This window comes from Numenius arquata, chromosome 1 (assembly GCF_964106895.1).
Source record: "Numenius arquata chromosome 1, bNumArq3.hap1.1, whole genome shotgun sequence".
Classification (NCBI taxonomy): Eukaryota; Metazoa; Chordata; class Aves; order Charadriiformes; family Scolopacidae; genus Numenius; species Numenius arquata.
In genome coordinates this window covers 72866439-72892239 of record NC_133576.1, presented here as the reverse complement: position 1 = coordinate 72892239, position 25801 = coordinate 72866439, and the positions used below count along the sequence as shown (strand labels likewise).

Here is a 25801-nt window from a genome sequence, read left to right as displayed (position 1 = left end):
TTTGACAGAAAATACATGTTGGCTGGTAATAGCCTAGGTGCAGATAAACGTTTTGATACACTGAAATTTCAGAGATAATAAAATTAAGGAAATTTATAAATAATAAAGGAAATGCAGACCATCTATACTGAGTATTACACCAAAACATCTAAGGTTTTAGTTAAGGTTTTGTATTTGACCACTTAAACGCTAATCCTGAAAGATAAAATAAAAAATTAATGAATTTGAGGCAGCCTTTCAGAAGGGGAAGAACTGGTGAGATTTTTGTTGTTAATTCTGATCCAAGTCAAAGACACAAGATGAAAAGGTTCAGCATACAGGGATTCTTCAAATGTCTGACTGCGTGTGTATTCTGTGATTTTTTTAAAGTTTCTTTCCCAACTTAAAGGGCAAGTGTGAGGAGGATGGGGCCAGACTCTTCTCAGTGGTGGCCAGTGACAGGACAAGGGGCAATGGACACAAGCTGGAACACAGGAAATTCCATCTCAACATGAGGAGGAACTTCTTTACTTTGAGGGTGCCAGAGCACTGGAACAGGCTGCCCAGAGAGGTGGTGGAGTCTCCGTCTCTGAAGATATTCAAAACCTGCCTGGATGCGTTCCTGTCCAACCTGCTCTAGGTGAACCTGCTTTGGCAGGGGGGTTGAATGATCTCTCAAGGTCCCTTCCAACCCCTACCATTCTGTGAGTCAGTGAATCCCCCATCCTGTGTCAGTTCACGCTCCTGACCATGCCCTTTAACCAAGGAAAGCTGCCCCGTGGCCCAGAGCAGGAACATGTGCACCCAGATCCCAGGAGCAGCTCCTGGCCCTCCTGCTTACCACCAGAAAGAACCACAGCTTCTTGACTTTGACCAGAAGATCCATCCTTGTCAAACTGATTTATTAATTAACATAGGCTTAATGAATCAGTATTTTCCAGGAGGAAGAAAAACATTTTTCCATCAGAAGTCTGTGTGACTAAGAACATCAGAATTGTTGGTAATTATAAACACATGTAAAACTGCAGCTTTACATCACTGAATACCATCCCTTTGCCGTCACATTCTTATTGCAACTGGAGTGCACAACACACGCTTTCATTCAAGGTCAGGAATGGCAATTAACTGGCACACGCCAAGTTCAGCTGAACCTTGGAAATGATCTAACATGGAGAAAACTCACAATCTTATCAAAAGTCTTGGGGTTTCATACAAATCAAACAGCATAAAGGCTGTGGGTTGGAAGCAGTTATGAACAATTACTCTATCAAGGTACAACATTTAAAAAAAAAATTTAGGGAAAGGATTTAGTAGAGTAACATGATTTCCCCTGTGAACTCTCCCTTATTGCTACAGGAAGATAGAATTAATTTTAACAAATTCTACCAGCTAAGCAACTACTGTGGCAAAATATTAATCAAATTATGTATGTCACAAGTGAGCTTTCTTTCCCCCTTTTTATATAGAGAGAAAGTTTCAAAATTCATGGTCTTTAATTCTGAAGAAAATTCACAGAATTTGTGTACCTTTACATGAACACAACTAATCTTAATAAGGAACTACCTTATTAACTTGCCCTTCACAAGGAGGAGATGTTTTTCCTAACCAAAACCTGACACAAGTTCCCCAAACATCTTTTCTGCATTTAAAAAGTTTTCATGGAGTACCCAGGATTAAAAATAACCCTGGTACAAATATCTCCAGTAACGCTTCCTCAGCTTTTACTAACCAACAAAAGCTTAAGAAATCTACTCATGAAGTACAATCAATACAGCACCTTTTAAGGAGACAGAGCATATATAAAAATAACAGTTCAACAATACATAAGAATTAAGTTCAGGCATCAAAGCCTGAAAGAGAGGTTTAGGCACAAAAAGGGCCGGAAATGAAGGATTCAAAACAGTAACAGAGTTGCCAGTAGCAAAAGGATGCTCAGTATTTCTTAGCATCTCCCAGAATAAACACAGCATCACGTAAACTGGCAGTCCTGCTGAAATTAGTGCGTATCTTGAAACATAAATTACGTCTACACCTTGCTGCATTAGGACAGCGGCTCAGAAATAGGCATGCAATCCCTCCAGCACAATTTACTTCAAAGCCTCCCCCCTCCTCTGCCTACAGAGCTCAGCAATAGATAAAATTGAGAATGTGGTTTTCATTCATTTCTTCCAGGCACTCTAAAATTCACACATGCACCTCGGAGTGGCTTGAAATCTGGCGTGCCATATGGCAGTGCATTTGTCATTTCCAGAAATATGTTGAATATGGGTTCCAGAGATATAAGCCCCAATAAAAAAAAAAAAAAAAAAAAACCACTCCCGAAGCCAACAGATCCTGCTCAAATGCCACCAACTTCATATATGTGCAACTGGAGAGCTTGGGCTTTGATCAGGCTTCAAAGAACCTCTTCATTTGCCCCAGAAAATAAATCTGATGCCTTAGCTTGTGGAGGCTCATATCTCTACTGTTTTGCAACTCTGTAAAGTTATTTACCCTTGCCTTAAGTGAGACTGAAGTAGAAATAATACATCAACAGCAATACTAGAATTATACAAACATGTTGCGCTTGGAGCATAAAGTAAATGATTTACAAGCTGCAAAGTAGTGAAGAATCAGGATGAAGAGTTTTTTGGCTATTTCAGTGTGAACCAACTGAAGAAGAAATCATTACTTCTTCCCACTCCTGCATACAAAGTTTAATGGTGCACGTTATGAAGTAACATTCAAAAACATAACAGAACAATAAGCAAACAGATTTTTTTTAAAAAACCTGAAAAAGAAATAAGGCTCTCCTGCTGGCTGAAATAATCACCAAGTCTCCACACTCAGGAAATTAGAGTGAGATCTCAAAAAAAAAATTGGCGGAGCTGAGCTAAACAACTTGCCGTTGCCAAAATGAGCAAGTCCTGTCATGTAGGTAGAAAGCAACTAATTCATCCTTCTACCACAATTTCTACTTTTCAGGGATGTCTGCTGTGCACTGTTTGCAATCTGTAATGAAATGATCCCATTTCTTTTTCTAAAAAAGAAAATGCAGATTAGCAAGCAGCAATCAAACGATGGGAACGACTTTCCTCCTTACTTTCTTCTTTCATGGCTGGAATCACAGATCATGGTATTTTCCAACACAGAAAAACAGAGAATCATTCAACTGTTTGCTGGCACACTAAGTTTTACCTTCCTCTCTTTTCTCCTCACGTTGCCTCTTGAAACTAAGTTATCTTTGCACACATCTTTTTACCCTGAGGATGAAAATTAACAGCAGTAAGTCTGTTGACAAGAACTGCTTTCGGGTTGGTACTTTCTTTTAAAACACACACAGAAATCAAGAAAAATCTTACTCCAGAGGGGCTGATCCTAGAGTCTCTGAAGAACTTCCTGTGTGCATATTCCATAGCAAAATTTGTTTTGGTGACAGTGTATGTATACAATTTACCCGGAATGGGGAGGGGACTGGAAAGGCTGCATGGAAGTGCAGTGGATTCCGTAATCAGAGTCTAACCCAGACCTACTGCAAGGTTTCTATGTACAAGAAAGAAAATGAAGAGCATTTCCACCCTAACCGGGAGAGAATACTTGCAAGCACCTAAAACAACTTATGGCAACAGCAACTGAGATATTTAATATAGCACAGACGTTGTTCCACTATACTAATCAATCATGTTCATCCAAGACCAGGATCCATTTGGCTGCTCCAGCTGATGAGTGTTTCAGCCATCCAGACACAGGACTACCGCATATCTGCCACTCACATCTCCTAATGATGACAGCGTATCTGCTCGCTGCTGCTGGAGGCAGTGGGCTTTGAGAAAGCCAGGGGTTTTTGCCCAGGCATAACAAGCCCAGAGCTGCCAGCCACTGGTGTTGCCATCTAGGGAAGCTATTCCTAGAAAAGCAAGAAAAACGTGTGGGCTGAGCTGCAAAGACAATGTAGAAGCTAAAGCAAGCAGAAGAGTCCTCCGTAATAAAAGGAATAAAGAAAATCCCCATGTCTGCTAGGATTCAGGTTGATGAGCACATCTCTCCCCCACAGCCAATACCTGGGTTTCTTAGGTATATTGAGCTTGTGGGGGGAGCTGAAAAGCTGCTTTCACATGCTACAGCAAAATTCTACTGCACCCAGCAGACAAAGTATGCTAAGTTTCCTGAACATTTTAAGATTCATCACAAAGCAGAATAAAAACAAACAAAACCGCTGCATTTTACAGAACTTTCTATATGCTTTGCAGGTTGCATGGAAACCACCTATTGATGCTGCCAGAACATTTTAAGAACCACCAAAGTTCGTGTTTGTCAGGTCCAGATCAGCTGCAAAGAACGGAAATTCCCACACGGGAAGCCTAAATGAGAGAATGACTCCAGCATGATATACGGAGGTGTTCCTGGGTAATACAGAAGAAATTTCTTCTAAAATTATTCTTACAACAAAATCAGTTTGAAATTCAACTGTTACCATATTCTTAATTGTAGGTCTAGAAAACAGAAAAGTCGGCAGCTATTGAAGTTGCACACACTCTGCCACCCTCCCACGCCTATTACTGCACTGGCAACAAACTATCCCAGACAGACAAAAGTATCCAGAACAGCAGTTCTCACATTGTCACAACTAAAATGCTAAAGAGACAGAACTGATTCTCAACTATGCACACACTTCTTTACATATGTGTTTTTTCTTGCCAAAGTCCCAAATCTAAACCCTAGAAAAGTTAATTAAACACATGCATAAGCGGCTTGAGTATCATAACTCAGTTGATTAAATGTTTGGAAGAGTTCACCGTGTGAGTTTGAACCAGAGCAGAGGACCAAACCAGAGCTCTGCAGGTAGTAACACACTCCTTGGGGATCTATCATTGAAATGGTAACAATCCTTTAGCTGAAGCAAAGCCAAAAGACTCAAGATGGGAAATGAAGCTATGAAGAGTAAGAATGTAAAAGTTTACTTCCTGTACCCAAGATTAGCAAACTACTACCACTTTAAGGTACATGCCAGTAAAGCTGTTCTCCTTTTTTACTTACAGATTTAGCCTTTAAGCTATTCTATGAACTTTTTCAAGCTCTCGCTGCATATTTTAATTTTGTACTTAAAGATCTTCCTGCATTCCGAGACAATTCTTATTATTTTGCTTTGATGCTTTTTTTCCTTGGATGTTTTCCAGATGAAGCTCTAAATTGAAGTTCAGCAGAAAAACGATCAGAGCGCTACATTTCAATAACAGAAGCATTGAAAATGTGGCCTTCAGTGTATTAAACTCATTGCTGGAAGCTACATATGAAAATATATTACCCACCTCAGAAAACTCTCCATTGTTATAATTTGGTCATTTCACACACCAGTGATCAATCTCAGCTGAGCACATTCTGTAAGTCCAGACATAATGATAAAAAATTAGACGTACCAGAGAAAAATTAAAGCCCTTCCTTCGTGAACAAGTTTATTCACCTAGTGATTTTATGTAAAAATCACTTTTCTACTGCTTCTTGGTGTGAAGCTAAACAATCTGAAGATATATAAGTTGTCGATTACAAGGGTCGATGACTCAGCAACCTGCATTATGTCCACTTTGTAGCGAAAGCTGGTAGGCACAAAGAAACAACTTTAAAAAACAATCTTAGAAGTATGCTAAAATGAAACTTTTTTGTTGTTGTTAAAAAAAAAAAAAAAAAAAAGGTGTATATACATTTAAGACTACTAGCTGTAAATCATTAATCCCTTGTCTAACTCTCCTTAACCTCAGGATTTCTATTCTCCAACTCACTTTCCTTTACCTACCCTCAGAAATGTAAAAGTTTCAGATTGGTGTCGCATTTAAAAGGCTCAGAATCAGCAACTGTCACTGAATATATTACAGCACACCTAGAAGCCTGGGAAAAACCCAGGCTACATTTCAACACACAAGAACAGAGCTTTTCAATAACAGCAACACACTGGATAAATATTCCTAAAAAGAGAATATCCAGCTACTGGAAAACAGAAAAACCTAAGTAAGATTGTTACCGGTGTTCCCCCAACTCCCTGTCGCACTGAGATCCTGTGCTGGACCTCATCACACATTACTTGCTACAGCAGCTCTCCCTCTCCCACGATAAAGAGCAGATAAGCAGGAGGAGGACGCTTCATAGGGAAGGAAAGTACAGTGTTATTTTTATACAATTCATTTTAGCACGAAGCCAGTTCACACTGGTAAATCCTACCCCAATTTGGACCACAGTGATATTCATAAATTCAGTTCAGATTTAACGACTCATTCCCAAATACCAGGTTGCAGGGATATACATACGTAAGTAGAAAACAGAAACCTGGTATTCAGCAGAATAAACCTTTAAGGCACCCTGTACTTACTCCCAGCCTGAGCAGATAAAGTAAGCAGAGAATCTCATTTTTGTGACTGGTGTGCGACTACATGGTTAGAATAGCGAGCCGACAAAACAAGAACAAAGATATCTTCATCCAAATCCCATTCACAGCTGTTAATTTAATGGAAAGGCTCTTTCAATGTGAAGAATACATGAGTAATAGCCGCCACAGCAACTTTTAACGGCAGACTGTTAGACAAGGGGCTTCATAACACAGCAGTTGCATGCCATTCAGCTACCTGACAGCCTCTAAGTCGCTTGGAAAAAGTGAATCACAAGATGTGTATTTCTAAGGAAACGACCGGTGCCCCCCCCCCCCCCCCCCCCCCAGTACTGCAAATGGAGCAGAAGGGACTTGGTGGGGGAAGAAGGCAGATTCAGATGCTTTGAAAGAGGGATTAAAGCAAGGGGCTGGCTGACTCAAGAACACATACAACCATCACACTCTCACAGCAGCTACAGGAACATACAAAGCTTGCATGTAACATTTCCACAGGATAGTTACACACCACGTCACACATTTTATCCTTCCGTAAATTTACAATATTTTAAGATATTTTAATATTTTGCACTGAAAATGATACAAAAGCAACATAAAACATTCACAACTTCTCAACATGAAAATGCTTCTTTTTATGTAATGAAAGAAATTTATTGACTGAAACACATGGGAACCCACCTCAATATCCTAATGCAATGCCAGAACATATTCATGGAAGAAGAAATTTTAAAACAATTATACAGAATGCAAGGGTTCAATCTGTCCTCATTTCAGAAACCTCATCAACTGCATTTTTGAACTTCACTTTTAATTGCAATGTTTCAGTCAAAACTTGCTCTTTTATTCCCAGATGAGTGTAATCATGCCAGACAGGATACAGGGTTTTTTTTTAATTTTAGTTTTATTTAATTATTTTTTTAAATTGCTGTGATATTTCTGCCATATGAATGGATTACAGACAACCCAAAAACATAACCACTCACAATCAAGGCTATTCCCAATCCTAACTATATACAAAACACTACAAAATGGAAAAGGGGGAGGAAAAAGACTAACAAAGCCATAAAGCAGAGATGATCACCATCTGTTCAGATAACACAACAATCAAGGCATGCATCAACTAAACTAAAGCTTTTCTAGAATGAAGATCAAATATTTACAAAGTTTGTAAAATTAAATGCTATTTCCCTAAGAAAGGCTAAACGTGCATCCACACAACCACTGAAACTATGAATTACACTGATACCAGGTGCAAGTATTCTTATTGGGTTCTGGGGTTTTGATTGTTGTTGGGCTTTTCTTACATCTAGTAGGCACCACAATTTTAGAAGGATGGTGTCAGCAATTTAAACAATTCATTCAAATCCAGCTGCTTAACACCAGGTGTGGCATGTTGCAAGCTGGGCACATCCCTTCAAAAAGCCAGTCCCAGGAAAATGGGGCAGAAGTGAGAGGCAAGGGCTACTGCCATCCAGGCCAGCAGCAGGCAAGGGGGATGAGTAGGGTGGCAGAGGGAGGTCACCATTCCTGGCTGCCAGCACTGCCCAGGCTGTGTCTACCTGGGCTCACCTGCAGGCAGGATGGCTCTGCCTGAGGGTTGGGGCTTAAAAGGCAACATTTGATTTATTTTTTTTCCTCCCACCTGGCTGGGCTTTGAGCAGACCAGTGAACATGATCGAGTCTGTTTTAAATTCCAGGTTTCCATATTTTAAAATTAAACACCAAACCAAACCATCCCTTGTTTTTCCCATGAGGAACTAAGTTCCTTTTTGCATCAACTTAAGCAGGCATTATATCAAGCAGTGCCTGATCCATCCCTGCTCTTTAACACCTCAGTATTGTCATTCATTAAACAACGCTGAACTATTAGCAATCCCACTTACTTTATGGGACTGCTGATAGAGAGTAACGTAATATACAATGTATAGGTGTAAAGTCTGTCTGTAAAAATAAGCTGGCTATGTGACACTGCAGGCAGAAGTTCAAAATGTAATTTAACATACATGCCGTGACAAGTTAAAGAATGTATTAACTAAAAAAGAGTTGACCTGCAATGTAATTGTGGTTCTTGTCTTGAAAATATGTACTTATGGCTCAGGTTCATGTTTTGTAAATAAGAGACACTCATTTCAATAGGACCACTAGCCATACTAAGTACATGCTTGCATTTACACAGGGTCACAGCAACAGCAGGAACAGTTGGGACACAAAACAAAGAATGAACATTTTGGCAAAGACACGACGTTGCATCTTCCTGACATTCCAGAGAGGTAAAAGGAGTATCTGAACAAAATAAACATCCAGGCTCTCCTGTCAGCAAAACTGGAAAAGATCCTAAAGGAATACAACCATCAGTATTACAAGACAGGACTAACGGCAGAAGAGACACGTTGCCGCAATAACAACATTGCGCTGACTTTAATAGTTTTCTGTCATAGGAGGTCTATAACGTTTCAGTTCATTACGATTCCCCATGCATCTCTTAAGAGCCTCAGAGCTCATAAAAATGATGTGTCATATTTTGATACTTGTGCTAAACACAAGCTTTGTTATTACCAAGTGTTTAAACCCAATACAATCCACACAGTCCTTACTGAGATATCTGATTAAATTTCTAATATTCATGAACTAGAATTTTAATATTGAATGCTCAAAATGATTTAAGTCTTCTGATGTAACGGAACATAAGTCATTCAGTGTCAAGTGGAAGGCAGATCCTTTATTATAGCATTAATTATTTGGGATATTAGCATTAATTTCTTTCTCTATTTGAATTAAATGGAATTCAAAACAGTGTGAATTTATGAATAGTCCACAATATAATTATTTCTATATTACCCCTGCAGCACTAGCAGAAACACTGCCTACAGACCTGAAAACGTAAAGGAAGGAGATTGATCAATTTTTCTTTTAATCTTTTTTCTGAAAGACAGGAAAGGTGAAGCTCAGCATGTTTATACTCTAAATGGCTTACACTGTTTTTGATGTAAAATATACGTCTTTATACCTATAAATGCCATCTACATATTTTTGTATTCAACATGCAATGATTAAAGAAAAACACATTCAAGCAAGATATACCATAGCCAATTTCTTTTACAACTGGAACAAAAACATTCTTAATTAAAACCACAAAGCTGCAAAAATAGCACGGACTTCTACAAAATTTCAATGCTCGCTGGCAAAAACGCTAGGTCTTTACTTACATTTCCAAAGTTGCTACGTCCACAGGATTTCAAGTAGTTGTGGTAGGAAAGCTTAATTAAAGATATAAACATGATACCTTTTTTCCAGCTACTAAATGGTACCAATCTTCAATTCACTTATGTTACAGGTACAGCCAGACAGCATTGCTGCAAAAAATATTTCATAACTATAAATAAATAAATAAATACAATGCCACTCATGTAAAACTGCTGTTCGTAGACCATCTGAGTCGGTTACCAGAGTGCTAGATACTGAAGGACTGTAACACAGCATAACATTCCCATACAAAACACACAAAAATCAGTATTTATCAGGTTTTTATCCGACTTTACAAGACTTCCGCAGCCTGGTTAAACCAGAAACAGCTGTCCAACTGAAATTGCAACTTTACGAATAAACAACAGCCAAGGCTAAAAATAAGCCAAACAAACCACTGCCCCTGTTCTCAGCCCATCTACCACAGGAGTCAGCTCCCATCCCTGCACTCCACAGCAGAACTAGCATGGGGTGTTTATGTCATCACTGACTGATACCACTCACACAAAATGAAAAATCAGTGAAAAAAGTGGCCACTTCCGACCCCAAAAATACTCAACACTTGACCTTCTAGTTTTGCTGAAGTTCTTACTAAAAGCACTGAAAAGCATCTAAGACATACACATCTTTAAAGCGACTGGATGAAGTCCAACTACCTTCTTTTTTCCTTCTACTAATCTAGCAAACAAATTTCCAACCTAAAATTACCAATTAAATTTTCAACAAAGACTAAATCTATTTAAAACAAAACAAACAAAAACCCAAGGGGCACTTGGTTTTTCACCTGAACTCAAAACCAAGAAAAAGCCTACAGTAAGTTTTGCTAAACCAGGTGGCAGCGTGCATTTGCAGCAGCCCAAGTCTCCTGTGGTGGAATCCAGAATCCTTGACATGTCATCATTCAAGATCTGTCAAATTTGATAACACTCCACGTGTGTCTGGCAGGACACCATCCATTCAGGGAAATGAACATGTGATTTGTTGTCATGACAGCTATCAAAATGCAGCCCGAGAACATATCATACAGCCACATATCTCTCCTTCTGCATTAAAAGGTTGAAAAATACTTTCCTTGTCGTCATCTGAAACATCATTAGGATGTCAACTGAGAAGTCAACTCCCTTGGAACAGCAGTAGCTCAGGATGGCACTGGGAGCCAAGTTCGACACACAATGGATGCGGGAGGAAAACAAGCGTGAAGAATACACTGCTATTGTAAGAACAGGAAGGAAAAACCTTGCAAGCACGCTATGCTGAGGGTGTTCCTATTGCATTAAAACCAAGAGGTGAGTCCAATCGATGCTTGGGACTCCTTTCCTCCAGTATCAGTGCCAGGGTTTGCTAAACAGGAGGCTTAATTTATTGCTGTTCCTTGAAATGTTTTATTAGTCCACAATGCCCTAAAGAAATTCAGACTAATACGCCAATTTAATTCTCCATATGCAGGGTAAGTTTTAACAGGATTTAGTGTTCCTCTTCTCTCCTAAACTTGTGAAGGGACTACTCGTGAACTGCTTTATTTTACTACATAGTTAACTAAAAACTGAATCCGTATGCTGATTAAGCCAACTTAAATTTGCCAAGAAGGACAGTTAGAAAATCCCAATATATTTAATTTATAGTTTGTATGCTTAATGAACACTACCATTCCTTTCTAAACCTTCTCACCCTGCTAGGAACTATTCTCATTTTGAAGGAAAGGTTCTAATCCAGTGTCTAATGATTTTTTAAAAATAATATAAATAGGGACAACATAGTTAAATCAGAAGAGAAATGGACTAATTCTTTTTAAACAGTTTTCTTTTCTTAAAAATAAAAAGCTTTTTTTTTTTTTTTTTTGAAGTGCTGCACTGCTAGCAGAACCCAGAATATCACACCAGCATAAGCAGAAAGCACCTGCTTTTGCTAACCCTCCTCCTGTTCTCCTGCAGGATCTGACAGCTTCTCCATATTTGCATGGAGCTGATTCAGTGCAACCTGTAGGAGAAGCCAGCCGACGGACGGCACTCAGCAAAATGTAGCTTCTCACACTATAGGAGGACATGACCCAGTTCACCTGCATCAGGAAGAGCAGCCGCAGCCTCCAGCCTCTCGCTAAACTACAGTATCCACTTTCATACCCTGGTCACTTCTTATGAAGGCTCCTACAAATACTCTGCTCTTTTCTAGAACTCAGAAACTTTAAACAGCTCAGAAGGCCAAAATCTGCCTTTCTATCAAAGGAGTAATAATCTGATGGCCCTGATGCAGCAAACAACTGTCCACACTGCTTCCAAGGACCACGCGATAGACACCTGCTGAAGCGACGGAGGAAAAAAGCACCCTACCTATCAAAACAGCACAATCTGCCGAAACACAGCAGTAACAAGTTATCATCTAACTATATATATTTTATTAAAAAATCTTATTGGAAACAAAGTTTATATTTCATTTGATGTAAAAAAAAGGGGGTTGCCTGAGAAGGTTATCACCTGATTTTGTAAGCATACTACATATAGCAGGTTCTGTGTAATAACATTTCAGCTATACTCTACATGTGGTGTATCTCACTACCTGTTTTCGCGTCTATTTCTACAGTCACGTGTACTCTGCAGTCAGTAACTTAGATGAGCTGAGGAAAACTGGATCACGTTTCTTCAGCCTAGATTAAAAACACACCTGTATTGCATTTTATTTTGCATGTGTATTTTGTTATCTTTGTAAGAGAAAAGCAACATTTTTGAGAATTCGGGTACCTACCAAGAGTCCCAGTGTGTTCACCCCACTGTCTGCTTCAAAAATAATAACTAATCAATATTAGTTACATATCACCATATTAACACTTTTAATGAGATCAGGACCAAAACCATCACAACAAGCTTACAGAGGGGAAAAAGCCTCTAAGCCACAAAGTTTGCTTCTACGACTTTGAACAAATACTGGCTATACCAGGATGCCTGAGCTTCCACTCTTAACAGATGTTTTTCTTAGCACAAGTATTTCTAAAACTTTACTGACACTGGGTTATTGTACATAGCTGCAGTAATTTAAAATGCAATGGGCTGCTATTCTCTAATCAAGATTTATTCCTCTGCGCCTGAATTCTTAAAATTTACAATACTCTATTAATGCTTAAAAACATACACTGCCAGGCCACCTCACTGCACACAAAGTTATTTATGCTGAGTTTAAAATATGAACTCACTTCATTAATGGTGAGAAACAAATTAATTTATTGTGTCACATATATTTAATGGAATATAAAAATATATATTTCATATTTCAATGCACTTCCAATTTACTCATTTCATTAGCATTTATGAAACAATTAAGAATCCTTATGATGGGGAAAAAAGATTACTCCAAGAAAAAAAAAAACAACACTTGAAAGAATTACTTTACCCACCACCAAACAGAGCAACAGTTTAATTGGGCAGAACACTGACGACTACGTTATTATGAGGAAACTAATGGGCCTAATTGAATCTGCAAGAAAAATTTAAATAGAACTACCAAAACCAGAAATGAGCTTAGGATTCCTGTGCTAGCATTCATAAATTTCAAAGTAAAACAAACAGAAAAGTCATTTTTCAAAAAGTGTAAGTCACCAGGATCTCATGTAGTATCTTTTTCAGAAGGCTGGACAATGGTACACGGGTTAAATGAGTAGTACAGGCCTTGTGCTTCAGGAAGAAGAAACAATGCTATTTCCCACATTACAAACACCATCCCTGTTCTCTCTGAAGGTCTTCTACTCCAGGAACTAATAGAGATTTTTGACTTTGAGGAAACTATTGTTCTGCAACATTTCTGTATACCTAGTAAACACAAAGATAAAGTGTATTGCCTCTAAGTTTATTATTTTAGTAGAAATAGAAAGCATCTTTCCTGCAGAGCACCTCAACTCTCTGCCTCGTCGACACATCAGATAACCTACTTTGAGGAGAAGGGTGCCCAGTGATGAGTGCCCAGCACCTCACCCCAGGTCTGGCTAAAGTAACCGAAACACAGCGGCACCTGGTTTCACAGACAGTTTTCAGCTATCTAAAAACTCCTTCAAATACCTCTAATAAATCCCCACCAGCAATCCTCCTTTCTCAAAAGGCAGAACGACGGGGAATACCCACGGCTTAGAAACCATCAGTCCCTCAATGCAAACAGGAAATATTTTCTAGAACATACGCTTTGGATTCAAAGATGCCTTGGTTTTGATTTCAAACCTGCGGCAAGTAAATTGATACAGCACCTGTCTCCATGAGCCTGGAAGCAGCTTTTATGCTCAAGGAGCATGAAAAACACAGGTACTCCGGGTAGTTTTGCTGCTGCTCAAGACCATGACCAGCAAACAAAGCTATCTGGGCACCGCATTTTGAGTTGCTGCTGTTATGGTTTCTACCGAAGAAAGCCACGAGGGCCACAAAGGAGTAACATAACAACAGCAACACAAAGTACGAAAAAACAAAGGCTGGAAAAAGAAGCAGATGCCGCTAACCTTGTCCCTCTTCTTTAGCAGAGGTGAGGTGACACGTAAGAGAGAAAATACCTTACGCTTCCACACAGCTAGTCAGGAAACAATAGAAGAAAAGAGAGGAAGGGGAGATAAGAAGTTCCCTTTCTACTACAGTAACAAGCCAAAGGCTGAAGCTTTTAATTTATCCTATATTCAGTAGCAAGAATGTAATAAGAAGCACCATCCAGAGCATCAAGGACTAAATAGCAAAATAATTTTGTGTATCATTATATCACAACAGCAATCGGAAATGCCATCTGGTAGAAGTAAAAGGCCAATACAACAGCTAATGTTGCAACGACAGAACGACAGCAGTGAGAGTTAACATCATAAGGAGTCTGTATCTGTTTAATGGCCTATATAAAAATATTTGCTAATTACAGTCTTGATCTTCCTAGTACAGGTGCCTTCTATCTCTATATCTATTCACTGTTCCTGAAAGTGACACCTTCTGTCAAAGTCTCAAGAAGCAAGCCCCTTAAGAAGACAAAGCTTAACTGCTTAAACTGACTTGAGTCAGACCATTTTGATTTCCTAGAGTTGTGAAATCCGTTGTTTTTACGCACCAACAACATTATTTTACTTCAGAAGTTATAATCCTAAAAATGAAAACACAGTACCATTAACATCATCTATGTGGTGCTGACTGCTTCAGACTCCTAAAAAGCAGTGGCAAAAAAGTACTTTCAAACTGAGATTCTTCCTAAGTTCCTACTCAGTGAGCCCTTTCAAATTCCTCCATATTAAGTTACCAGTCCAAACTCTTGATGATACAAACCACGCATGGTTAGGCCATGAAAATTTGTTTTTACAAAGGTCACTACCACGTCTCATGAAAGAGAAGTCTAATTCTCCTATGTGGAGCCACTACAACAGTAGCGGTATGTTCCTCAGAAACAAATACTGCTTCACAGCATGAGGAAGAAATGCTGTTCAGCTAAAGAAGGCTTTAAAAATCTTGCCGAGGTTCAGTCAGCATTCAAGTTTTAAAGTAACAAAAGAACAAGACAGTTCCGAGTTAAACGCTACATGTAATTCACAGAATGACCCTGATGCATGCAGAGGGCCACATGTACTGTAAAAAACACCAACCGTGGGAGACGTTGACATCGGAACTGGAGCTGAGAGGCACCCGCCATCAGGCAGTCGCAGGTCAGACCCGAATTACAAACCTGAATCCCCATCTGACAACTTTACCTGAGGTGGGCCACGGCGCCCAGCCTGCCAGCAAGGGCTATCTGTTAGTGCAGGCACATTTTTAACTAAAAACAGGACGAAAAGACTTAGAAGCGTAAGCAATTTTACTCCCAAAACACCCAGGGATGTGCTTTACTGAGCAGTCAGTCCACCAGGTATAATTTTGCTTTATATTTTTTTTAGGTTTACATCCTTTACCTACATCGGCATCGACCGGGGAGGGAGGGAGGGAGGAAGGGATGGAGGGGGCACATCTCTCCACACTCCTCAAGAAAATCCCCGGCTTCAGCTCTCCATCAAGTTGAGAACAGGGAGGAAGAAGAAGCGGCGGAGGCGGGGGGGGGGGGGGGGCGGGAGGCTGAACCCTCGGCCGCAAACCCGCCGGGACCGCCCGCCGCGGGGGAGCCGGTGCGGGGCGGCGCCCCTCCGCTCCCCCTCCGCGGCCGCTCCCGCCCGGGAAACTTTCCGGTTGCGCCGCGCTCCGGCCGGGAAGCGCTGCGGGCCCTCCCCCGCCGGACACGACGCCGCCGCCGGGCCGGCCGCGGAGCCCCGCCGGGGGTAGGGGGGGTGGGTGTCCCGGCCCACCGCTGTCCCCCAGGGCCGGCCGGCGGGTGGCACAAAGCGGCGGCTGCCGCCTCACACACACTCACCAACAGCAACTCGGGAGGATGAGGAGGAGCTGCGCCCGACAACCTCCACCACCACCACCCCCCCCCGGAGCTGGACGTGGCACACAAACACACACCCCCCTCACCCCTCCCGGCAGGTACCGCCCCTCCCCCCCCCCCGGGGCGGCGACGGGGCCTCCCCCGCCCAGGTGACACCCGCCCCTCCCCCGCTCCCGGCGGCCCTTCTCCCCCCGCCGCCCCCCGCCACAAGTTTACGGCGGGCCCCGGCCCCCGCCCTGGCCCCATCCCCGTCCCGCCAGCGGCCGCGCTTACCTCCGGCCGGCCGGCGGCGAGCGGGTCGGGCGGCGGCGGGGAGGCTCCCAGCCCAGGCGGGCTCCGCTTCTTTGTCTCCTCGGCGGCAGCGGCGGCGCCCGCTCGCTCCCCCCTCCGCTTTCCTCTGCCCTTCCCCGGGCGGATGCGGGCCGCGTCCTCCGAGAGGGGCCGGCTGGCTCCCCCCCCTTCCCCTTCCTCCTCCTTCTCCCGCTCCGCGCCGGACGCGTCCAAGGCCCCGGCCCTCGGCAGCGGCGGCTCCGCTCCCTGCCTCCCCTCAGCCTGCTGCGCCCGGCGGCAGCGGCAGCAGCGGCCCCTCCCCCGCCAACCGCCCGCCCCCCCCCGGCACAGGCACAGCCCCCGCCCCCGCCCTGCCCTTCCTGCCGCTGCCGCTGCCGGGATCGCGCGGGAGGAGCTCCCCGGACTCCCCCTCGCCCGCCGGGAGGGCCGCCGATCCCTCCCGCCCCACCGCAGGAAGGCCGAGCCGAGCCGGGCCGGGCCGGGCGGCTCCCTCCGCTCTGCGTCGCTGAGCCTGTGGGCCGGGACCGGGGGGCGGAGCAGGGCAATGGGGGGGCCCTGCCCGGCGGGAGCGCCCCTTACACCCCAACCCAGGCTACCCGCCCCCCTCAAGCCCCGGCACTCCCGGTAAAGCTGGGAAAAGCAGAAACGCCCGGGGAAAGTCCTGGCGAGCGCTTAAAGAAACGGCGGGGGGGGAAGGGGAGGGGAGAGAGTGGAGAGGGAGCGCACTTCGCGGTTGGGCTGGGGGAAGAGACCCGGAGCGGGCCAGAGGGGCGCAGAACCGCCGCCGCCGGGGAACTTCCAGCCATGGCATCAGGGGCGCCTCCGCCGCCCATTGGCCGCGGGGGCCGTGACGTCACGCCCGGGGCGCGCGGTGCGGCCGCGGCCCCGGCTCCAACCCCGCAGCGGCGGCCGGGCCGATCCCGGCCCCGGCTGTTTCCGGCCTTCATTTCTCCTCTCCTCTTCCGCCCCGGGGCAAAGTTCCAGCCTGAGCGGCCCCAGCGTGTCGCGTGGGTTAGGGCGGCAATTTTCGTTACCGGGGCTGGGTGCGTACCTGCCCAGGTGTTGTTCCCTCAGGAGAGGGTAGGGAAGCCGTCCCGCCCCCTCCCGCCTCCAGCCGCCCTTTTCTTCCAAAATGGAGCCCCGTCCCCGGGTGCGTGGCTGGGCCGCCCCCCCCCCCCCTCCCCGGTCCCCTCCATGAGTGGGAAAGGTGGGGTTACCCCACGAGTGGTTAAAGAGGGTGGGCAGACGGACCCCGCGGAGGCCGGAGTCCCACCGGCTGCCGGCAGTCACCGTCCCGTCGGCCCCGGTGCCTTCCCGGGGGCAGGGTGAGCGTCCCTGGGCCGTGGGGAAACGGAAAGATGGTCACTCTGGAGTCACCCGGAGAGTTCAGGGTGAAAACCGGTGGTGCTGCAGGGGGTAAAGCCGCACTGAAAGGTTACGAACCCATTAACCCTTCCCAACATGGCTGCTGCCAAGGAGAGGAGGCTGAGGCGTCACCCTGACTGGTCCAGTCTCTCCTCAGGATGCCTTTCCTTGCCCGGGAGGGAAGGCTCCCCAGCACCACCTTCTCCACATCTGAAACGAAGTCAGCAGCCCCGCTGCCGCCTTTTCCCTGACTGAGGAAAAACTAGTAGAGAGAGCTTCGTGTAAAGATTTTCAGCTCTTTAAATATACCTATTAAGGAGTGCATATTTGGAGAGCTTTCCGTGCTCCCGCTTAAAATAGTTTAGAAATCCTCAAACAGCTCCCTCTTCCCCCTGTTAACTTTTACTAATTCTCACAGCATTTCGTTGATGGTTTGGGAAACCCCAAGCGCCTTTCACGTTGCCCGTGAGATAAACCTGAAAGGAAAAACGTGGCTTCTTCTTTCTTCCAAGAGACACTTTGCACGCCTCTGGGGGAGGAGCAGAAATCCCCTTTCCAGGCTTTTCGTGCACACGTTGGACTTCGATTCAGAGAGGTGTTAATCTTCCTTCTGAAACAATAGTCTGACCATGCTTTTTTAGAGCTTGAAAGTATTTGGGGTCCCTGCTGCCTCGCCGCGTGGTCAGGCCTCGCTCCAGCCTGCCGCAGCTTACCCTGAATTGAAATGGGACCTGTCGTCCAGGGGCTTTCAGAGAGAAACCTGTTGTTCCTGGAACAAAATGCACCGTGGGAGCAATAATGGAGAGGTGAATTATCCCTCCTCTCTTTTGCACTTCTAACACACAGTTACGTTTCGGTCTGAGTTTTGTCCCTTCTTACTGCAGCCTTGCTAACGCCATCCTACAGAAACCTTCCGCTTCCTTGTTTTCCTTACGGCACCGTTGAGTTGAGGATGTCCAGGGAAAGGTCACACGACCCTGCAGGGTTTCCAGGCTAAATTAGTCCTCCAAAAGCGTTCGGAAACGTAAGATCCTGAGTGGGCAGTAGATCTCAAAGCATTCCAGGTGTCTGAAAAAAATGATAAAGCCCACCTAGCCTTAGCAGATTAATGCTAATAGGATTTACGGAAGAAGAATGTTTTAAGGAGGGATTTGGATGAATACATTGTCTTCAGGCAAAGGACTAATTTAAGGACTCTGAAGTACACTGTTGTTAAATATATTTAATTACATTAAGGAACAATCCATTAAAGCTGGTTTTTCCAAACTGTGGCTTATGACGAACAGAAGACACCGTAGAAAGGGTTTGCAAGGGTATGTTGAAGGGTGTTTTAACTGTCTGCTGAACAGATCCTTATGTTTCACCAGCAAGAAAGACCAAGATGTTGCCCTGAGTAGTATTTCAAAATGTTGAGCCTACTGAAATATTAATGTGCGCTTTTTGAAATGTCATAATTAGCCGTTACCTCTGGAATAACTGTTATTAAGAAGAGCTGCCTGCTTGTGATTTGAGTGAGAGTTACATTCTAAATATGAGAAGATGATAAACTTGGGGGAATCCGCGCAGAAGTGAAAGTGGTACATGATGTGGCAGGCACGCTATTTTGTATAAAGAAAGTAAATATGCAAAAAATGCACTTTTGCATATGCATAAGAGCGGTGCAGTCCTTAGAAAAAAAGTACACAGGAGAGAAGAGCATGAATATTTCCCCCAGCCTAAGGCTGTAACTGTATAGTAAAAATAAAAGAAAAAAATGGTTAAGCAAGAGAAAGATGCTGTCTTCGTCTTTGGTAAAGAAACCGCCTGCCTCATGCTGCTGCTTTGAAGAGGGTTACATGCAGACACCAAACCCAGAGGCTGTGTGACGGACTTATTTCACAATTACATAATGGCAGTCTTGAAATTCATATCTTGCACAAGAGGCTAAAAAAATCATATTGTGTCTTTTGGCTTGTATTTATTTTTTTTTTTCTTCACCTTTCTTTCTTTTTTTTTTTTTTTTATGACGACCTATTTTCTCTTCTCTATGTGATGCTGCTTGTGCTTTACCCCCCACCTGGCCAAGCAGTGGCTTCCTTGGAATGGACACATGGCTGTAATCTCCATCACAGATCCCAGCCGTGCAGGTCCAAACCACGCTAATTTATTTACACCTTGTTGTGGCGAGGACACGACTGCCATCTCCCAGATGGGCTCCTTCCACCTTCTGTGCAAATACCTCTACCTTTTTCCAGGTGCATCAAGTTTTCTCACCAGCTGCTCTGTCTAGAGTATGGGCTGATACCTGCTCGCGTAGGCCAGTGGGAGATGTTTCAGTACGGACGTGAGAAGGAGGGGTTGGAAAGTTGTTTGGATATCTGGAAAACAGTGTTGTCCAGTTCAGAGGTGGACAGGAAAGGCATTTGGTGTATCTGTGTTAGTTCACTGAGGAGAAAATGTACCTAAATCTACATTAACCTGTTCTAAAAATCGCTGCTCCTGCTTTTTAAAACTGTTTTTTAAAGGCATCGATATTGTAATAAAATTCATTTATACATGTGGTGTTGTAATACTGTGTCACTAACAGAGAGGTAAAGAAACACTGCATCCTCTGGAAAAACAAGGTGTTTTTTCGTTCTCTCTGATGTGAAAAAATGTTCGCTTTAATAACACCTTTCAGAAAACTTCTCATCATATGATTCAGTTAATTTAAAAATGCTGAAAGCAATGTCAGTGTCTTTTCTCTCTTAAAAATATCTCCTTAAAGGGTTTACATCATACACATCGTCTAGTTTCTGCTTAAAGCATATGCTCAGTTCCCATGTAGATGAAGGGGAATTACATGACCGCTACCAGGGGAGAACAGATCCCAAATACTCAATTAGTTACTGCTGAGTCACTTAAGTGTATTTGCACAATGATTCTAATTCAGCCTGACGGTAACGCAGCTGCTTTTCTCACTTGCTGCATGGCTGCTGCATCTTCAATGACATTTACGAAAAACGTTGAGGGGGAAGAACGTGTCCTTAGAGCTCGAAATGCATCCAAATTCTTCTCTTCAATGGACCAAAGCTACCCAAAGGTGCTGTAAAACTGCAAGCTGGATCTATCAGCAGATCGCATTTTATTATGACAAATGCTATCGTTATCTTTTGTAGACAGTTGCTAAGATTCAAAGTATTTATGTAAGGAAAACAAACCGGTGTTTTGGGCTTCGGAAATGTCAGGGCCCTTGATGCTTCTGTTTATTTAAAAGTGAAAGTGTGCTGAGGGACATCTTTTGAACTCTATTCAAAGGTTAAAACTGATCTTTCGTACAGTTTTGAAATTCAAAATATTGCTGCTAAATGGCTTGACTCTGCAGCATAATCTCCATTTTGCATTTAAATACGGAATTCTGCCCAGAGCTGGCCGTTCTGCACACCGCAGAGACCTGGGCGTTGCATCTTCCAGCCGTGAAGTGCAGCTGCCTCAAGGGAGGAGCACAACCCCTTGACACGTGGCAGGGCAAGAATTCAGAGGGAGCGGCGCAAGACACAGCGTCCCACTGCCAAGGCAGGGTATGTCGGCAAGATGTCATTACCCACACTGGACTTTGCCCAGGACTGCAAGCTGGAACTCCCCTCTCATGGGAAAAAACGTACAGGGAGAGACAAAAGAAGATATCTCCTACTTGGAAATCCAGTAGACTGCATCACCAATTTATGGACTGCATAAGCCCAGGGACCAGCGCGTTCTTTGCTTGAAAGGAGCATTTTTCAAGTGTATGTAATTGTTTATCCCTACTGAGAGAGGAAAGCTTAACCCAGTGGGACCTCAACCTGGTCAAGCTCCATGGCAGCTTCCTGGGGGACCCACCAGCTGCAACCTTGCAGCATCTGTGTACATGGGCAGGACTTCTTCTCCAGCCCATCCCAGCTTAGCATAGCAGCCACAGTCTGGGGAGGTGGGCAAAGGGATTTTCGGCAGATGGACAGTTGTGTTAGTGGATCCTGTCAACCTAAGACCTTGGGCAAACACAACAGAGTTGATTTGGGCCAAGAGGTTGGAAAAACAGCTGTAGGTTGTGAGTGAAGGCAACGCAATAATTCTGTAACGTGACACTGACTTGGGTTTAAGTTCCTACTCAGCTCTGTACTGTGTCTACAGCCTTAATTACCAACTTCATACATGAGAGGTGACTTCACCCTTAAGAGCTCTAGCTGGTGTCAGAGTCTCACAAGCTAACAATACTGCAGTTGACTGCAGAGAAGGAAACAAATGTTCCTTATTAGTCTTCCCATTTCTTTTATAATAACCGATGACTAATCTTAGGCCCTGCCTTTATAAACTGCATTGCCAGTTATTATAGTATTGTCATTGTTATACAAAATATTTGGTATCTCTCAGAGCACCAATTCCAAGAAGAATAAGGCTATGAGAGGAGCAATAGAACAACATTTTCATGACTGCCAGGGAAAGTCTGGAAGCCTGATCCCTGTGAACTTCGAAACCTGTAGATAAAAGAAAAATCAATGTGCTTTTAAATCAGGATTTTACATTAGTTTCATGAGTAGTATCCTGATTCAATTTTTGAATGTTTGAGGTTGATGATTCTGAATTAGGACAGATACTGTAAATAGTTTTCTGCTGTTATATGCCGACATGAAGTTTACCTTCACGCAACATTTCCTGTTTGAATAGGTAATGCAGACTGTTACCTTCCAGTACACAAGGTTTTCATCTACAGTCTACACGGAGGTACAGTCCATACAGATCAAATATTGTCTACGATCTACACATGTCCTAGCAAGAGTGTAGTCTGTATTTTACCTTTCAATCTGGAATTAAAAGACAAAAAGGACCATAACAGTAGAATGATCACTAGATCATTTTCCCTGCATCTGCGTGATCTACAATAAAAGGGTTAAAACACAATGGACATACAATAACAAACCAAGACGCCACCTGCTCCTGATGAAAAACTTAACTTCAAGATGTTTTTCATGGTCAGTTTTTTTATTTCCTTCTTAATGTTACAGACCTTGTGTTCTCTACACTTAACCAATTAAGTCATCCTTGTTTTCTAATGAGAAATATGTTTTTAAAATCTAACTAGGTATTGCTTTAAAATCAGCATTTGGGTATACAAGATGATGGACCACTGTTTCCAGTAGAACTGGTACGTAATTATTGTAAAATACGGTGTACTCTGGTATTTTGCTGTCACTTGGCAAATAACCTCAGTCACCGCTGTGGAATTAATTGAATAGTACATCAGTACAATCAATTGCTGCTCTAACTAATTAAAATTAGAATTAGCTGAAAGAAAAATAGCATAAAGAACTAACATGATTGAAAGAGAAATTGTCCTGTGACTCCATCAGTTATAACTGAAATTGGTGAATGATTATACATAATAGAAAAACTGAATACAAGACAGAAGTATAAAAATCACTGGTCAAATACAAATATTACATAAAAGAATCTGGAAACACTAAATTGTTAAATCAGATGGAGAAATTTTTAACTATACAAAATTATAAATATGGGTTGTTAACTGAAATCAAGATAAAGTAAGATTTATTTTAAATATTGATTGCATTTTCAACATAACTCATGTTCTGTACAGTTAATTATTTTAAGGAACAAACTTACTTTTTAGATGTAAAAAAAGAGCTGGAAAAAAATAATCAGGTTGCAAAATACAGTTACGGGTTTCTTGGGTTTGGGTGGGTTTTTTCAGCTTTAAAGCAGTCCATCTTTAAGCAGCTATTGCAAAGACAGCAACCTGGCAATAGCTAATGGCTGAGCATATCTAACGTCAGATCTGCTCCACTACCATTCTTTTAGCTGATCTCTATTACATACAGGTATTGTCTAGAGACAAGAGAAATAATTCAGAAATCAGTGTTCCCAGCCTTTGTTTTCTATCTGTCACTGTCATCCAAGTTCTATATAGCTTTAGCTTAGTCGGTAAAGCTTTGGCAGTTTAGCATTCCTATCTTTCATACGATTATAGTAATAGTTCACTGGGATGATGGGGGGCTAATTTGTAGATGTAAAGCATGGAGGGCATCGTAAACAGGTGGTATATTTTAGTGTTATGGCTTGCAGCAGCCAAGTCAATTCTGATTTAGCTCAAAAATCCAGCACTCTGCTGAAACATAGCGGGTGCTATTTTTTCTTCAACACATTTTGGGTGGATCTGATGTATTTATAGTGTTGGCACTCATTAGCCAAATACTTTTGTCATATTAATGTAAGTCAAGAAACATTTATCTGTAGTCTGTGAACATACAGGAGCATATGAAGCAGAGGAATCTGGACCAGTATCTGAGCCGGTGCCATCTGCCAAAAGTAGGAGCAATTCCTACTCCTGGCAAGAAACAGGCAATTCCAGACAAAGGGTCCGCATTGTTCCCCAAATTCCTGGTTTGAAATATCACAGCTCTTTCAATACCAACCTCCCTGGAGTGGGGAGTGTCCGCTGTAGCCATGAGGCAGGAGGCATGGGGAGCGGGTGGCCACACGCTGCTCAGCTGCCATATAAAAATCAGTGGTCTGATGTGTTCGAGAGCTATCTGAGCTAATAACCAGTTCTATTCTAGGTTTTAAGTTACCTAGACATAGATGTTTAAATTTATGTGAAACGAGCTAATTCTTACAAACGTTCACATGCTGTTTTCCTCCTTGTCTCCTGGAGGGTTTTCTGCAGAGCTCACCATAGCAGTACCCTGCTGCTCTCCTGGGTTTATAAATTTGGTTGGTGAAGTCCCCAGCTGACGGGGCAAATTGTGTAAGCAACCTTAATTGCAGCTCATTTACTTTGTGTTGATACTGGTAGGTCCTGACAGTCCTTTTGCAAATCAATCAGGAGAATGACCATGTCCTCAGCCTGCACCCCCCAAATCGAGTGATTTAACATAGGAGTTTCCCAGCAGACCACAAGGAACCTGCAGAGGGTCAAGGCTCGAGGTTTGTTGCCTTTGCAGCCCCCCTTGAAGCCCCTGCTGGCACGGCCGTAGCTGACTCGCCTCCCCTCGCCAGCTGCTGGCTTCGGAGCTCCCGCAAAAGCATCGGGGTGGGAGAAAAGCTCCACACCGTAGGAGGGTGGGTGGGAAAAATGATAACGGGGAGTGGTTGCATTCTCCCCATTCCTGTCCCAAACCTCCTAGTCACTGGGCCTTCTCCACCGAAATACCTCCGGGAGGGGAATTCCTGGGGAGTATCCAAGCTAGAGGGAATGAATTGTGCCTTTAGGTTGAGATGTTATTGTTCAAGTATGTCCAAAGCCTTTGTGAACCTGGCTTTGTGCTGGTCCCCACACTGTTCTTTGCTGGGTGCAGCGTATCGCATCACAGTGCGGTGTGTTTTAGTGGTATCCTCCCCTAACGGGTGCCTAACACTGTGCTGCATCGTGCTTCGGGATCTGTAACTTTGAAATTGTTTATGGGAAAGCTCATGGCTCTCACTGATTTCATCTGCTCTTGCAATTTCACCGTGAGTCATCCAATATGGTCTGTATTTTGTTTTGCTTACAGACTGAACTGCCCGAATCACATCTTTGTTCAGACAGTCTACTCTCAGCTTTCTCTAGGCAAACAAGCAAGCAAATCAAAAAGTTTCTTGCTCTCAAAGCTGTGGAGGCCCACTTAAAAACATAAAAACATCTATTCCTAAGCTCCTTTGTACTAGGTGATAAATACAAATAACCCTACCATCTCACTTTTAATAATGCTTATTTGGGGTCACGAGTTATGCATACCAGTGGCTGGCAGTTCTGGGTGTTTGGTTTCTCTGAAACTTCCACGTATCTCCATGTGGGTGCCTAGAAATTGTGTTACCCACCCTTGGGAAAGTGGCGAGGTTATAACACATCACAGGGCAGTGGTGAGGCTTGATGGGTGTTCGTAAAGCACTTCGAGGTCCACAAAGGGAAAGCACTGAAAGAATAGCAGTCTTGTGTCTTTTAAGTGCTTCTAAACAGTGTAGGTCTACTTTCAATGGCATTCAGAGGTTTTTTTCTTAACTGGGCTTTCACTACACTGCTTTGCCTGTGAATCTTTATAATGGGGGTGGCACAATCGCTACGGCAGTGCCGCATCTGCCCATTAACTTCAGTCTCAGACCTGATTTGATCTTTCACAGGTGGTTGGTAAGAAGCAGCAGCACACAGCAGAACCTGAAAGGACTGCAGAGGGAATCTGCTGAGCTGGGTACAACCGCCCAGTCCCCTTGTAGCCCAGAGCTTCA

At 43.4% G+C, this 25801-nt stretch overlaps 1 protein-coding gene across 1 annotated transcript in view; it reads right to left on the bottom strand.

The window, feature by feature from the left end:
• NCK2 (NCK adaptor protein 2) overlaps positions 1-16340 on the bottom strand; it is a 90332-nt gene extending 73992 nt beyond the window's left edge. Inside the window, exon 1 of the mRNA XM_074153402.1 lies at positions 16205-16340. The gene's annotated coding sequence lies outside the window, so the exon portion shown is untranslated. The remainder of the gene's footprint in view (positions 1-16204) is intronic.
• Positions 16341-25801: the final 9461 nt, after the last annotated feature.